Genomic DNA, 17,438 nt, shown 5'->3' with positions numbered 1-17,438 from the left:
GCAACTCACGTCACTGTGATGTACCTGTCTGCAGGCTTTTTGGAGTCATAACACTGTATGTACTTCTCTGAGTGTGTGTATAGAGGTGTGTGAATGTGTTAAAATGGGTTTGCAGGCAAGAAGAATGTGAGTACAAGGGTGTGAGAGAGAAATGAGGCGACAGCCAGGATGAGAGAGAAAGAGCCCTCGTAGAGTCTACTTGTCAGAGTTACTGTTTGTGATAATGAGTCTTTGTACGAGTGCGTGTGCAGTTCATCTGTGAGCAGTACATGTTTGGTAACTAGTGAGCTTCTCTCTGGCCTGCAGAGATGTGTAGTTTGTTCTGAACTAAACTAGAATTGAATTATCTTTTTTTTTGTTCTTGTTGAGAGTCGGATAAGACAATAAGTAACACTCTGTCTGCTCAATATGAAACTACAGCTAGGAGACAGTTAGCTTAGCTTAGCATAACAAAATGGGCCTACCAGCACCTTTTAACCTTACTTATAAAAAGGCTGTCTCATTTGTAAATCTATACAAAACGCTAATTGTAAAAAATGTGGTTTTATAGGGCGACAAAATAACGTGCCCCCATGAAGTAGCCAAGCAACCAATGGAAACATCATTAATTGGCTTTAACTATGCTTGTAGGTTGTTTTCCTTTTGGACAGAGCAAGGCTAGCTGTTTCCAACATTTTCCAGCTTTTATGCTAAGCTAAGCTAAGCTAACTCTCTCCTAACTCTAGCTACTGAATGGACGGACATAAGAGTGGTGTCTTCTTATGTCTTCTTTGTAACTCTCAAAAACAAAGTGAATGCTTATTATATTCCTAAAATGTCATACGTTAAGGGAAATAGAGTCACAATGTGAGGGCTAACCTTTAATAGCCAGTTCCAACAAAGTGTAGATTGTAAGAGTCAACACAAAGCTTTTTGATGATGTGTTTCCATACTTAGATTTGTTGTTGATTTTAGTTGTAGTTAGTTTTTTCCTCCACTACAGTCGGTCATAACAGACTCCTGTTTGTGATGCTCAAAGCATTCATCAGAGATATTAGAGGATTAATGGCTACTTTTTCCCCCCCTAGAAACAGTGTTTGCCTAACTCAAGATAATCCACCCGACAGACTGCTGACAGTTGTCCTACATGCTTTTGTTGTTGATATGTCACTGGCCCTTGAAATACATGTTGCATGTTTAATTGTCAAACTCAAATCTTTTAATCTTCATTGTTTTGTTGTGGCAGGACAGATATCCAAACAGATGACAATTAAATCTTTCTGCAAGGCCGGATACAAGAGGTGTTTTTGTGTATTTTGGGTGAACTGACCCTTTAAGGTTCGCCAAAGCTCCCTGGGAAAAAAGGGGGGGCAACACAGCGTGCTAGTAAAAATGTGTAGTGTACAGCAAAAAAACAGGTTTTGTTCAAGTGTGTGTATGTGTTCAACTAGCCTCTTTCTGCCCTCCCATGACTGTGTGTGTGGTGCAACCTATCACTGTGTGTCGGTGTGTGTGTGTGTGTGCGTGCATAGCGGTACTCCAGGCCCTCCCACGAGGTGGCAATGAGAGCGATTGAGCACCTCCTCCCCCGCGGTGTCCGAGGGGACTAGCATCTGTCAGTGTGATGCACTTTGCACTGGTACAAACTCCATTACCCAGCGTCCTGCTTCTCTGTCACTGTCAGGAACACCTCGTAGCGCGCACACACACACCGGGCGCGTGCATCCGGCACACAGACAAAAACACATACCTGAGACTTAAACACACACACACACACAGACGCAGGGTCAGTTGCACACATGTATATGTTGGCTACACATCTCCAAAACAGGATGCTGGGAAGGTTACTCTGACGGAGATTACCCTCTCTATGTGCTCTCTCTCTCTCTGTGAATCTCTGTCTCATTCAGTCACTCATTCACTCACACACACACACTGTACTCCCACACATTACCTTGACGAGAGCTCATTCAAGCCTCTCTCTCCCTCTCCATATTTCCAGGAGGGCTCCCCATAATGGCTGCACGAGCTCTGAGAGCTTTTCTACAGCTACTTGTATGCCTCTTCCATTAATGAACACCAAACTCCGTCAGTTTTAAAAGCTAAAATTCTGCTCTGCTGTTTAAAGTCCTTCATGTTTAGCAGCTACATAGTTTAATTATATGTAAAAGTGTCATTTCTAATGTAGGTATTCTGTAAGCTGGAGAGCTGGAAAGTATGTATTTTATGTTGCGTGTCTGAGCCTCTGTTCACACAGCAACAAATTCAGTCTTTATAAAATGAGCACACCATATAATAAGGGGTACCTTTTTTACATCCTTTTTATGTTAAAACTGACAGAAATCTACAAACAAACAAGCAACGTGTCAGCAAAATCTATTTAAACTACTAATACTACTTCAATAACTGACTAATTGTGCAACTTCCTGTTCTGTTCAATCTAGGGATGCACGATATTATCGGCACGTTATCGGTATCGGCCGATATTGGCTTAAAAATGAACTATCGGATATTGGCCAACATGCCGATATCCACCGATCTAATTAACCGATAGAATAATGGGCTGCTGCATACTTGATTAAATGCCCGACCTTGGCGCAATGTCCCCGGCGCGAAGAAGACGTGTGCGGCGCAGCGTGATGACGTCACGTGTGTCTACCTACAGCATGAGAGAGTTTTTCAAAGTGTCCGAAATAGACAGCAAAACTGCTATTTGCAATGACTGCTCAGCTTCAGTGATGCGAGGAGGAGCCAAGGCAAAGTCTTTCAACATTACAAACTTGAACCGCTGTAACAAATGTGATAAGAGTATCACCATTATACTGTACGCTAATTCCAATACAGAATTGAGTTGATGATCTCTGCAATTAGGTGTGCGGGAAAAAAAATATCCGTATCGGTAATCGGCTAAATGAGTTGTAAAATATCAGCATATCGGATATCGGCAAAAAATCCAACATCGTGCATCCCTAGTTCAAACCATGACAGACATGGCTGTATAGCCAACACGTCCCCTTACCCGATAACAGAATAGATTGATTTCTATGAATGTTCTCGTTACTCGCTACTTTTGCTCTGAAGTCAGCTGTTGAATTTTCTTTTCTTTTCTAAAAAGCCCAAGGACAATAAACTGTGTTTGTGTAGTTCTGCGTGTGGTTTGTCTGAGTGGTGTTGCCGTACCTGTACCTCGTGCGTTTCCATGGTTGAACGCAGAGCAAACGTTCAGTTAATTTAGTAGTGGTAATGATGGCTACGGCCGAGAAGGATACCTATTCACTTGTTTTCTTGGCTACACTCGTACTAGTACTCCAGTACTTTAACTCAAGTAATAATTTGACTGAGCAACTTTCACTTGTATTGGAGTAATATTTGTATCTATACTTTGACTCAAGTAATGAAGTTGTGTACTTTGTCCACCACTGACGATGACAGAGTATGTCATGATATAACCGCTGCAGTGTACCACAGAAACACATGGAAAGAGATTTCATGTTAAAAATCATAACATCCGCTAACATTAGCACACCCTGTTTCGAGATGTGCAGCTTGTTTTTATGATATACTTCAGTGTATTGAGCCAAGTCATACAGCAATGATAGCAGCCATAGCACATCCATACAGGCTTATTAGTATACATCTGTTAAATATGAACAATATAATGTATGTCTTTTTATCTCTGTTCATCAGAAGTTTGACTCTTGGTATCGGAGGAAAAATGGTATCCAAGTAAGTTTGATATATAAGTTACATTAGATACATAACCCAAGTTATTTAAAATGAGTAAACACTGACTGACACATGACTTCCTGCACCCTGACCTCTTCCTTCCTTCTTCTAATAAATAAGGTCCCAACAAGCTGTTTCCATAGACGACCTATCCGGCTTTATTTCTGTGTGCTTGCTTTTATTTCTTATTTTCTCTATGTCAGACTCTGAGGTGGTGCAATGGCAAAAAATGGTGACACAAAAAAACCTCCACCAAGTGCGACAGTTCCTGTACACCACGAGAATGAAAATGAGAAGTCATTTGTATAATAAGCGGACCGTGGAGCTTCAAAATCATCTCACTTCTGTCTTCTTTGTCTCCCTTCTCTCAGTTTTCATTTTGTCGCTGGAATGAGATTTTATATCTGCCATATTCGTCCGCAGCTCTTCAGATAAGTGTGCGAGTCTCGTGAATTGTACTGAATTAACTACCGGAGTGAAATGAATTAGGGCGTGATTCTCATTACGGCTCACGTGCTTCCTCTCTCTCTCTCTCTGTGTCACGCTCTCCGTTTGTACCTCAAGCTGCTTCCATTTTTATCTTCCATGACATATCAACACATTTAACGAAGACTACAGGCCTGTGGTAGTAACCCACAGACACTCACAGCATCTATGTAGATTCTGATTCAGTATTCAGGGAATACAAGTAAAACCTAATGTGCCAGACTGAACCCTTAACAATGGAGAAGTAGTATTTTACAAGAACATTTTCAGTTGTCAGTTTAACTTAAAATAATTTGATGCAGTTGGTTTGTTCTGAAACAGTTTGATTAAACTTTATGATCATTTTGTGGGTATGCAGTTTGTGGTGCTGTTTAATTATATTGTGTTGTACTGACAGGTGTTGATAATAAGAAGTTCATCCTCATTGAGGTGTGCGTAATAAACTGAGCGTTTTATTAACAATAACAGAATTACACAGACTTTGTCTTAAATTCATGAGCACATAAATCTCAAGTCTCTTTAAAGGGAAAAACTGCAGGCTTAAATCCCCATTTGTGTTAGTCTGTGTTTAAACATCAAAATGAAATGATCAAACAAGTAACTGTGGGTATCATTAACACACAATTTAGCATCTAATACAGAGCTGTTTTCAACTAAGGTTACAGCAACAAACTTTAATGGGAACATAATATGTCCTTGGAGAAAATTCTAATGACCTCTTGTTGGTTTTTCTGTTATTAAAACAGTGTAATCCTTTTTTTGTTGCATTTTATGGCTTTATTGATAGAGAGAGGACAGTGGATATTGTTGGAAACGGGAGAGAGAGTGGGGACGACACGCAGCAAAGGGCCGAGGGTGGGAGTCGAACCTGGGGCCGCCGCTTTGAGGACTGAGCCCCTGCACATGGGACGGGCAATTTAACCGCTGAGCTAAACCGGCACCCCAGAACACTTATTTTTATCAATCATATCAATCATGTGTGCTTTAAAACTTCTTGAAAATAATATATTTAAAAAATAATTGCACCCAACACTCTTTAGATACAAAGATATTATGTATTCTCTATGTATGGCCTTTAAGCTGTTTAAGTCACTATCTATCGCCGAATGAGGTCACACAATGGCCCACTGATGAAAGCCTTCGCATCTGCAGTATTACTGACTGGGTGTCTGTGGCGACATGTGTTGAAAAAATCCCAAGCGGTGCCCTGTTAGTGACACGTTTTCCATCAGCCAGCAGTCGTTGGTCTGCCAGAGAGGGTAGGCGGAGCTAAGCGGCTGCTTTTCCGGTCTCTGCAAGCGTTGCGAGTAAACGGTAATCTACTATGGCTGAACAAACAAAGAAAAGATGGATGACTACAAGAGCTACAACCATTACCAAGGGAGCCAACCATAGTTAAATTGGGAAGTGTACTCATGCAATTACCGTTTATCACCATTAGATGCGCCAAAGAAAATGAAACCTTTAAAGTCGATTTTCCCTGATTTTGCATTAAAATTTAACATTTTAATCTTAGATATTTTGTAAACTGATCTTTTAAGAGTTTTATAATCTAGGCAGAATTGTATTCTGAGAGTGAGAATGATAAAAAGTATGTTTCCTGAGAGGACGACTTTGGCTGACATTGAAACAGAGTGGTCAGAAACTACAGTCGCAGCACTTGACCGTCAAGCTAATCTGCGTTTCATGCTCATTTCACCGCGGAGAGTTTTGACTTTGATGGAGGATCTTATTTAAAACGATTTACAAAAACAGCGAGTCAGATTTTCAGCTCAAGGACACTTAAAACAACACGAACACTTATGTTCTTTTAGACACTGTTGTGAATATGAGCTGAAGACACAAATTAAAACACCATTCACAAATTAGCATGATTTAGCGTGACTTAGCTAAGTCTCCCCTTAATGAAAAATATAAAAGCACACATGGGAATGAGCGGCCACTTACTTCCTCCTGCTGAGATCAGACTTTCAAATTTTAAGTTGTGGGATGATCCGTGCTGCCTCCCCCCCCCCCTCCTCTTTAGCCTGTTTATGTCATGACCTATTTGTAGTGATGATCAGTGACTCAGTGTGAGCGATTTATCTGCCTCAGCTTTGAAGCTACAAAGCAGGATTTTCTGACACCTGCTGTGGCTGTTGTCCACACACACACACACACACACACACATGCACATGACACACCCTCGTCTTATTATACAAAAACATTAATGCATTCATAAAGGTGACACAAGATAAATACATGCATGAATGCACGAGCTGCAAACTGTGCAAGCGCACACACACAGACATTCTTATTGTTGTCCACTGAGCAGTAGGGTGACATAAACAGATCGGGCCTGCCTCACACTTTAGGAAGGAGTGGCCATTCATCAGCCTGACCTCGTTGTGGGACAGACACACTTAATACAATGTGTCCAGAGCACGACACACACACACCTAACACGTTTACACACACATACATGCACTGGGGCGTAGGTTTGGCTCCAGAAGTGGGCGTTATGATGAAGTCAGAGGTTCTTTAATTAACTCATATACATTATTATCAATAGAACAAATAACATGTAATGATGCTTTTCATTATATTAATAGTAAATGTGCAGTGAATGTAACCGTTTGTTGCCTTGGACGAACCCTAATACTTTCATACAGATGATTTTGCTCTTCCATCCTTAATAAAATAGCTTAAAATCAGTTTGACCCTAACAGGAAGTCCACCCACTCCTTTGCCCTGAGAGGCAAAATAAGTCTGCAAAACACTCATTAAAGCTTCTAAAGCCTTCAGAGTAACATCACTGATTGAATCATCAAAGTCTGTTTACAGGACTCGAGACTGTAATGTACAAAGTTAAATTAAGTATTTATTTTATTGCTCTCGAGGGAACTTCTCAAAATCTGTTGCCGTAAGTGATTGAGTCAAAATATCCGGTGTGGAAACAGGCGGCTCCCCGTCTCTAGTGGCTACACATGAGCTGCTAAAGCTCCTACCAAACATAGGTGGTCAAATGAGGTCTATTTATAGAGCAGTCTTGAAACAGGTGGATGACACGGGCATACCTTCGTTCCGTTTTCCAGTAACACATCTACACACTCTCCTGTGAATCTCTCGGAAGGGACCACGGTACGATTTTCTCTGCAGACTGTTGCAACGTTTTTGCGGGCCGGGGAGGGCAGGCCCGGTCCTGGGGCAGTTGCAGGAGCTTAACCGAGGAGGGCCGGGCTAGAGGTCTTCACGGCTCCACCGGAACCCGGGACTCGGGACTCGAACCGGGTAGGCAGGTTCAGGGAAAAGTTAAAGCACACAGCGGGCTTCCTCGCTGATGTGAAAAAAAAATAAGCTGAAAGAAAACGAATATAAAGAAGTAAAACCAGCAGCTTCTAAACAAGCCGCACATTTGTCATCTGTCTGCGTGACAGCAAGTGGACTTTTAATCTGAAATAACTAGTGGATTAGCATTTGTGTTTTTATTAACACAACATGGACAACAGGAAACCTGGATGCATTTTATGAACTTTCTTGGCAAGGAGGTACAGGGGAGAAGGCTACGTCATTGGCAACTGACTAACGGTAACTTGTTAATAGCAATCAGCTGTGAAGTCGGTGCTGATCGGGTCTGTTTCGCCCGACCGGGGTCGGGTCCGACATTTCTTGATTTTGCACAGGTAAAAGACTCATCCCTTTCGGTTCCGGGTCGCACATTTCCGTGTCTCTTTGGGTTCAGGCACGACATGTATGACCTGTGAAGACCTCTAGGCCGGCCTAAGCCCGCTGAGAGGGCAGGAGGAAGGGGCCGATGCCTGTGATCTTTTTGGGCTCGACATTTTCGGACGTTACGCTCTGTGACGACAATTATCTTAAAATCATCATCATAACTCCGCCTCAGTTGGCCTACTTTTGAGCCGCTTTGTCCCGAACGATCATCATGCCTCTCCATCTTTCATCCCCCTGGCACTGTAGATGTGAGTGACTGCTGGCCTCAGTCATGAGGGTTACACTCGCTGTACAGATAAGCAGCGCCGTCTTCCTTCCGTCCCATTTGATCAACTGTTGGATTTCAGCAGCTGAACGAGAGATTATAGTGAAAAGCAAACTGTGAAAGTTGGAGGTATCGTGCATTAAAACAACTCAAACTTGCCTCGCTCTCTCTCCCTCCCATTCTCTCCCTCGCTCGCTCCGAATCCACCAGCTAACATTAATGATGTTGGCATTACGGGGACGAGACACTCCATTGTCCTCTCGCCAACTTTCATCCGCCTGTTCCCTATTTCCATCTTTATTAATTTATGCCTGTTCCCTCTCTTCCCTCAAGATGCATATTAATACTAATGTTGATGCAAATTCATTGAGGTACAGAGAGAGAGAGAGAGAGAGATGGGGAAAGAAGGAGACAGAACTGGTCCAGCTGATGGGATAGGGCGAGGGAGACAGTGATTGACTGGGAGAACACTATAGAGAATCAGAGGGAGAGGACAGGGGGATGAGGGATGGGTGGAGGGCGGAGGAGAAGAGGAGAGATCAACATGGCACTAATTGTTTCCTATACACCCCTGCCGAGCCTCGACCAGCCATTCATCAACGCGCCGCAATCGGTCCAGCGCAGACACTTTGGCAAATGAGGCCCTCCTCTCATTCTATCCGCGAAGACAGCTGCAACATATGTAGTTGTGTGTCTGATCCAGAGAGGAAGACGGATCGTGTGTGTGTGCGCGCGTGTTTGTCGGCGGATGAGTTTGTCTCTCTTCCCCCGATGGTCGAATACAAAAAAAAAACCAAACACATTTTTCATTTTCCTCTCGTTTGGGGCCCCACCATCAATCAGCCGTGCTAAATCAAACGGAAAATCATCTGTGAGAGCGTATCTGCATGATGCTGACGCTGATACGCACTCTTGTATGAAAGGCAAGCAGACATCACGTGGGGCATCGAGCTCTGAGCCACGACACTGTAAAACACGGCATTGAACCTGATTGCCTTTATTAAACGGCAGTGAGGAAGCGTTCTAATAAGCAAGTGAAAAATTAGCTTACTCCAGCTGCGTGGCTGCAAGCTGTGAACGTCTCGGAGGGATTACAATGTGACAGTGAAATATCTGATCACGTTTAATAGCTGCTGCCACAACCTGACAACCAACATTGCTGCTTTTACACTTAGTATGTACTACTGGAGAAGGAAATCTTCGAATATTAACCCCAATCACAATTTTGGATTCCTACGATTAAGTGATAATGACGATGTTGGCGTTTGAAATGCTGCAGAAAGCTGCATTTCAAATCAAGCGCTCCCTAAACTACCAGTTAATAACGTACATTTATTCATCAATAAATGCCATTAAATTACCCCTTTGCTATTACTTTGACGGAAGAGTACTCATCATGACTTTAACGCCTGGTGCACACTAAAAGATTTTGACAGGATGACAAATTTAACTGATTTGCATCACGGTAATTGGAAGACCGCACACACCAGACCATTCCGTGAAGACGCAGGCCCACACACCTGTAGCTTATACCTGTGCTACACCTTTAAAACTCGCTTCACCAAATGTGACATGGACGCAGAGTTTTTGTAGTCAGCGGGATGCGCTTGTGCAAAAAAGAAAACTGGTTAAAGTCAAAGCATTTTACAATGGTTTGTAAGGATCTCAGCAGCCTTGTTATCAGTCTGAATTCACATATAAAGATTTCCTTGCCCTTATGAGAATGTTGAACTGTAGTTAGCTAGATGAAGAAGCACAACGTCAACGCACAATGTCAATGTCAACAATTTGAATAGTGCAAGGGTGTAACTACTTTTCCCCTTGAAAACACGTTTAAAAGACGACCATGGCCCCCGCTGAAAAGATTCTTTCACCGACTATCTGAAGACGTTGATCAAACATGATTTCAGCTGCTTCTGTCACAAGACTCATCACACATTCACACCCATATTAACGCCAATTTTCAAGTCGCATGTGGCTACAGTGATTGTTTAAGTGCATCACAGTCACCAACGAAAAATAGATTGCATACACGTGTAGAGTTGGATTTGATCTCACGAGAGCTGCAATTAAGTTCGGCACTCATCCCCGTCGGCCACCGAGGTCTCCTGAGATTCGTGTTTCCGTCAGGTATGAATGAACTGCGTCAGCATCCAGGGGTTGTTCTACTTTCGTCTAAAGTCTTATTTTTTCTTCTTCTGTAGGGTTTAAAACTGCTTCTTACAATGCCTCTGAACCTTGGGAAAAGGTTGAAATTCGGTTACACGTTCAAACCTGTTTTCAACTAAATTTTACTGGTGAAATCTCGGTTGGTGCTCACTGGGTATGCTTACAGGTACACAGATACACATGGAAATAACTGAAGCCCAAAGTTCTCTCGCATGCCATGTTTTTGTCCGATGCTGCTCAGCACCGTCACAGACTTGATGTGATTTAATGTGAAGTAATGTTGGTTTTCATGGGGGCTCAGTCCTCAATCCCTTAGGGTTTCACTTTTTTGCTTTCAAAATGTTGTTTCCACAAAAATAAGCCGTCCAACAAAAAATATGACATGACATGAGAGAATACAGAACATTTGATGCTGTTGCTCGACATGACATTATATGAGTCGCCTCCATAAGCCAAATGCACAAAATGGAAAAAAGCAACTTTAACATCAACTGAAGTGAAAGGGATAAGGGATGCTTCTTAGGTAGACTCTTGATCCGGTCGGCGCTGGATCCTTCTAGGGATAGACCGATTATCGGCGGGGCCGATATTCGGCATTTTGACGCAGATCGGCATCGGCCATTTTTAAAAAAATGTTTTTTATTTTTTTTTAATCCGACGGCCGATAAGAGATCAATTTAAAACTGTGTTATTTTGGCTCTGATGCATATGCTTAAAGGCATTTAAACAAAGTTAAGTGTTGGAGTTTGTATTATTCAAAATTTTGACTCCAATATTTCCAATATATCGGCTTCAAATATCGGTTATCGGCCTCCTTGACTACTAATAATCGGTATCGGCCCTGAAAAAACCATATCTGTCTATCTCTAATCCTTTTCTCCGGTGTTGACACTTAGCCCTCGCCCTCTCTCACGCGCGCTTGTATCTACATCCCAACATGCCTGCGAACATGAAACTCCACGACACACCCCCCTATCTTTTTTTCTCTCGACGTTAAGTGCACCTCCTCCTGCGATCCCGCCTTAATTTCATTTTCACTGTCCTAAATGAATCACGGCACACACGCAGAGAGGAGTTTATTTATTTATTTATCGCCTGAACATGTAAGAAAATTACATTAGATGGTATGGAGTGGTGCCCCTCGGGAGCTTTTTTCTTCTGATAGATGGGCGATTGTTGACGGCGTAATCCACATTCCTTTATGTGGCAGCACGTTTATTTTTCAAGGGGGGCTCAATTAATGCAACATTTTAGGGGGAGATAATGTGTGAGACAAAGAGCGTGTGCATTTTTATGTGTGTGTAGAAGTGAGTGACTAATGTGCAAGTGTAATTACACACACGTGCTTTGATTATCTGCAGTTAAGGGGGGAACATATAGACGAGCTGCTGGCAAAGAGATACAGTGGCATCATGGGAAAAAGGAAGCGATGGAGGCTCATATAGGTGCTCCCTTGAGATCTAGAGTCCCTTTAACTTATTGTGATGGTGCTGAAAATCACACCGGCTCTATAGTAGAAGCTTTTTTTGATGGTATGATCTCACTGCAACATACAGGATAGGATGTGAGTGACTGTGTGCGTGCGTTCCAGCCTGCGTGCTGCCTGCTTGTGTGAAGCCTCTGTTTATGCAGATGAATCAATAATGCCTTGTGATATGATGCCGCGTGTGTGGATGTAGCGCCCCTGGCTTGCCTTTGGCGCAGGACGTACCGCGCTGAAGGGGAGGACAACAAGCGAACCGGACCATCTGATCTTTCCCGTTTCCCATAATCCACTTTGTCTTTCCTCCTCCTCGGTCTGATCGCTCTCCTTTGCCAAGAGTGGCTAACCTTGGTGCCGCTGTGTTCCCGTCAAAGAGCCTCTTTTCTTCTCTTTTTGTGCATTTATTTATTTACCTCAATGTGCCAATGTTGCCATCTCTTTATCTTCTCTCTCTGTCGTTATGAATGCGGTTTCTTTGCAGTTGGCAAAGATGTTATTGAAATCATTATCTTTTGTTCTTCTGGATGCCTTTCTGCTCTCCTTCCTGTCAGTGTGCATCAATCTTTTCTTAAAGCTCCTGCGAGGACGTTTGGTTTGTGTTGATTTTGGCGCCCCCTGTGGACAAAGCCGTACCTCTTATCTCTTTTGTCCTGTACATGCTTAAGTGTTGGTTTTTAACACAAAGTCTCAACCTGCTTTCTTTAACAGTCATATGTATCACTCACACCCACCAGCTGTTTCAGCCATTAAAAATAACTAGATAGAAATAAACAATCTTGTCGCTGATGGTCTGGTTTGCTTTTGTAGGTCACATCGAGTAATCAGAATTAATTTCAGTTTGTCTCATAACCAGCGAAAAACTCAAAATAGAAATGGAAAAAGATGCCAATTACCTTTCCCCACCGCCGACCTTCACTTATTCAAATTGCTTGTTTGTACCGACAAACTGTCCAAAACACGCACACAAAAAATATCCCATAAAGAAGTCATTCTCAAAGCATTAAATTGTAATGCTTAAAAAAGTAAAAGCGGGAAATATTCATGATTTTACAATTTAAACAATTAAAAAAATCCCTGGTTCTCAACTGGTGGGTTGGGACTCAAAAGTGGGTCGAGGAGCTGTGTTCATAGGGTCGCGGATGTGTGTATAAAACAAAAAAAGATGTGGAAAAAAGTCTTTGCTGCGCTTTTATTTTGAAAAACATGGGTATCCTTTGACGTGCGTGCAGTAGTGTAGTGTGATCACACTCCATGTATCCTCTGATTGGGTAATCCCAGCTACAGTTACATTCCTGAAACTTGATGAGCCCTAATGTAGTTGCATTTACTTTTTTAGTTTATTCCTCTTGAAAAACAGCTGCTAATTGAATGAACTGTAGAGGGAAGAAGAATATCTTCTTCACGCTGCTTGTCATTTTGACTGACTATAATACTGTTGTGTTTTGTGATGTTGACATATCGTGATGTTTCGTTCCTCTCAGGTCCAAACTGCACACATTTTACTTTAAATAAATTTGACTGGTAGAAAATTTGGCTCGCGGTTCGTCATTAAGGAGGTGGTGGTGGGTCCTGAGGCGAGACCAGTTGAGAGCCATTGAAGTAGATGACTAAAGCTAATATTTTTTTATCTTCCGTCAGCATTATTTCAGCTCTTTTTGCATCAATATTTCTCTTTTAGCCGGGAAAATCTGCCAAAGATATTCATTTTTTAATAACTTGTTTTGTTTTGACACTTTTCCCTAAAAGAAATGATAGAAAAATAGACACCATGCAGGGAATAAGTTCAAATTTATCAACCCCTCAACCCCAGAATATTTCACTTCCTTTGAGAAAAATCTGCCGTCTGAACACCGGATGAATCGACTTGTTGAGGTGGACGGGTTTTTTTTTGCAGTGTATGTGTGGCGCTGTCCTTGACGTGCCCTTGACTTTAACTGTGATGAGGTAGATTTATGTGAGCCTCTCAGGCACACGGCCGAGCCTATCATGTCATAAATTAGTGGCTGGTCACACAAGAAGAGACGACGCTCTGAGGGAGCGAGAGAGCGAGAGAGGGGAGGGCGAGCTTTGTGTACACATGCTGTTGGTTTATCATAATCACGTCTTTATCCACCTGCTCCTGTTGTCCTGCCATTCCGTCTCCCCCCACCCCGACTCGCCCTGTCGTCCTTGGTGTTTTTATCACATACTCTCTCCTCCTCAATCCCTTCTTCCTCCCTCTCTGTCCTTCCCCACTCCTCCCCTCTGACCTCCTCTTCCTCTCCGCCCCGCGTTTGAAGGTGTCTCTGTCCGGAGATGAAACTGTAGCTCTGACCCGTCTCACCCGAAGACTCTTCAACGGCTTTGTCAGCATTAAACGGCTGCGGGAAAAGACGTTGCCGTGCGGGGGAAAGAGGCGACGGAAGATGAAAGAGAAAAAAGGGGGTTAAATATAAAGAGCGGAAGGGTGTTGGCACGCGATTGCATCAGAGTGCGTTTAAATGTGTATACGTGCCTGTGGATGATTTAGGGAAACGACGGCAGCAGCGGGGGATTGATGCGGCGTGCTGTGGTCGTGTTTGTGTTTGGTATCCCACAATAGATAAAGTAAATGTAGCGTGCGATCGCACACGGGGTTAAATGTAATAACCAGCCGCACAGAGAGGTTACACAAAGATAAAACCAATCCCAACACGCAACCGCACTACTTTAGGTATAATCCCAAAATCCTCATCCTGGGATTGTTTCTGTTCATCATCTTTTTGTGCTCACATGCAGCTGAACGTAGCCGTGCTCCACTTCCACTTAAGCTTTTTAACTCAGGAGCAGGACGTGTGTGTGGATGCCTGTCTGTATGACACCGTATAAACCAGGCTGTTCTTGTGAATTTAAGACAATAGGAGCAGAGTTGCAACTTTTATAGCGTGTTCTCACCTACAGTCGGATAAAGATACCTCTCATTCCCTCTTTGTTTATCCCCCCTTCTTACAATTCCTGCACCGCACGTCTCTCCTCTTTTCCCCTTCCCCTTCTTTTACTCTCTCCCTCTCTCCGCCAGCTGTAAGAGATAATTATTTCCAAACAAGCGGTCCCCTGGGTGAGGCCGTATTATCCAAAGCTGCCTTCATTAAAAAGTCCCGCAGCTGCGAGGACGTCTTCGCACTGCGGTGACAAAAAAAAGAAAGCAAGACGGAAAGAGCGACGGAAAAGAAGCACAGAAAGAGAGAACAGCCGCAGCCTTACCTGAGCTGGGACTTGTTTTTGTCCTGAATGAGACTAAAACAATCCAATAAAACAAAGAGCAGAGAGGGGTTGTTAATCAGGTGCGGTGGCTCGGCATATGGCGTACATGTCTCTAATGGGAGCCATCAATACTTTGAGGCATTGTTGATGTCCTTCATCTCCTGTAATTGTTCCAAATGTCCTTGCGTGCTAACTTCAATTACACTCAAACACACACATCCACGAGCATGCACACGCGCCACAGAAACAACCTATTCTGCAGGTGGATTTATGACAAATCCGATATGACAAGATAAAATGTAAATGGGTATGTAGCAAGCCCGGCCTGCAGCCATGAGCGCATAAACACATGCGTGCACACGCACGAGCTTGCACACATGCTCACGTCCAGGAGAGTAGCAAAAGGAGCGAGCTATTTACATAATAAGGTTGGACAATGCGGAGCGTAAAGGTAATGCATTCCCGTTATGTCAGCATAACCTCACATGCAGCACGAGCGGGTGACACGGGGTAAAAGATTGGCATGTCTGAATCGATTTGCATGAAGGGAAGTCTGTGTGGGGTTTAACATGTAGAGAAGAGGTATGCAAAGCTGCTGGGAGGCTGGATTTTTTTTACCTGCTACCTTCCCAACATTTCTAGAATTCTCATTTTTATTACAACACCACAAATACCTGCTACTACTGCGAGAGGAATCAACCGTACAATACACTTCATTTTAACTTGCAACGTGATTTACACTGACTTTGATCACTTTGTAAGTTAATATGGTCTACTTGTTTCCTATTTAGAGATCAAAAAGATTAGCATTAGCATTCATTAGCATTCATTTGGAGTCACCTATGGTCCACTGATGAAAGCCCTTGCATCTGTTGTTATACCAGGGAACTAAAACTGGTGTTGAGGTAACTCTCGCACAAAATCACAAGCGACCAATTAGTGACGTGTTTGTAACCCCTACACCAAGCAGTGGTTGGTCCGCCAGATAGTGTAGGCCTTGCTCTTTAACTCACCTGCTTGTGAAATGATGTATTGGTTTTGCCATTCTCTGCAAGCATTAGGAGTCTCATTATATTTGTATTGTAAGTGACACAGGTGACACTGTTGGAGTCTCTCGGAGGTGAGGTCGAGTGAGGTCCAGAAGTGCCACCTTTCACATAAAAGCAATGGTAGTAGCCGATATATAGCCCCTTTTCTACATTTAAATAGTGAAACACAAAAACGTTCCCCAACACGCTAACTAAGGCAAATTAAAGAAAAGAACCTTTGTCAGCTTGTTGACATGTATGTTGAGATGGTTGACGGTGTCCAACAAGACCTCCAAACCTAACCACAAAACACACACAGAAGAGCTTTCTGATCCAACCCCCATTTAGGCGGGATATTTTCTCTTTGCCTTCCAAAACTGTTAGAATCCATCCATCCGTTATCTATACCGCTTATCTTGTTCAGGGTCGCAGGGAGGCTGGAGCCAATCCCCGCTGTCATTGGGCGAGAGGAGGGGTAAACCATGGACTGATCAGTAAATCACAGGACTGACACATAGAGACAGACAACCGTTCACACTCACACCTACGGGCATTTTTAGAGTCACCAATGAACCTAACAAGCATGTCTTTGGACTTTGGGTGGAAGCCGACCTGAAGGGAACCCACGCATGCACGGGGAGAACATGCAATCTCCAAACTAGGAACCTTCTAGCTGTGAGGAGACGGTGCTAACCCCTGTTAGGAATTATGTTATATATATATAATATGATTACAGTTGTGTTGGGTTTAGGCACTGGAATGACTTAGTTAAGGTCTTGGAACTATCATGGTCATGGTTAAAAGAAACCATTGACTGTGGGAAGAAAACAAGCTTTAAACGGCAAACACTAACGTCAAAATAAGACAGTTTCTTGACCTATTCAACCCAATGTCATCCATCTGCGGACTTCCATGTCTTCCTCCTCCCAATGTCAATGCCTGGACATACATTATTCGTCGTGGTGCATTTTCTTATAGTGCTGATGCTGTCATTTCTTTTGGGAGAACATATCCCCACGATTTCTGAAGGACACATGGTTGGACCACTAAGCAGCAGCAGAACGGCCACCAGTAAAATCCGTCGTATCCTCCAGACTTTGTTGGCAGATTTCAATGGCAAAGCCAAGGTCATCTCCTGCCCCGAGATCTGACAGGGTTCAAATCTTCAGAGGGGAGGAAGAAAAGGAGAGAAGCTCAAGGCAGGAGATTCAGCTGAGTGCGCAAAACCACTGCATCAGAATCAGGATCAGCTGGGTTTTATCCAAGGACGGGGATCGTGGTCAAACATACAATATGCAAAATACTTAAATCCTTGGTAACGATGGTCTACGTACAAAAAGCAGCCGAGATGATTTCATTTAAGTATAAA

Source organism: Semicossyphus pulcher, unplaced genomic scaffold, assembly GCF_022749685.1.
Source record: "Semicossyphus pulcher isolate SPU_LCO1_2020_fin unplaced genomic scaffold, fSemPul1.0.p SCAF_5, whole genome shotgun sequence".
Lineage (NCBI taxonomy): Eukaryota > Metazoa > Chordata > Actinopteri > Labriformes > Labridae > Semicossyphus > Semicossyphus pulcher.
Note: the sequence above shows the minus strand (reverse complement) of the source record.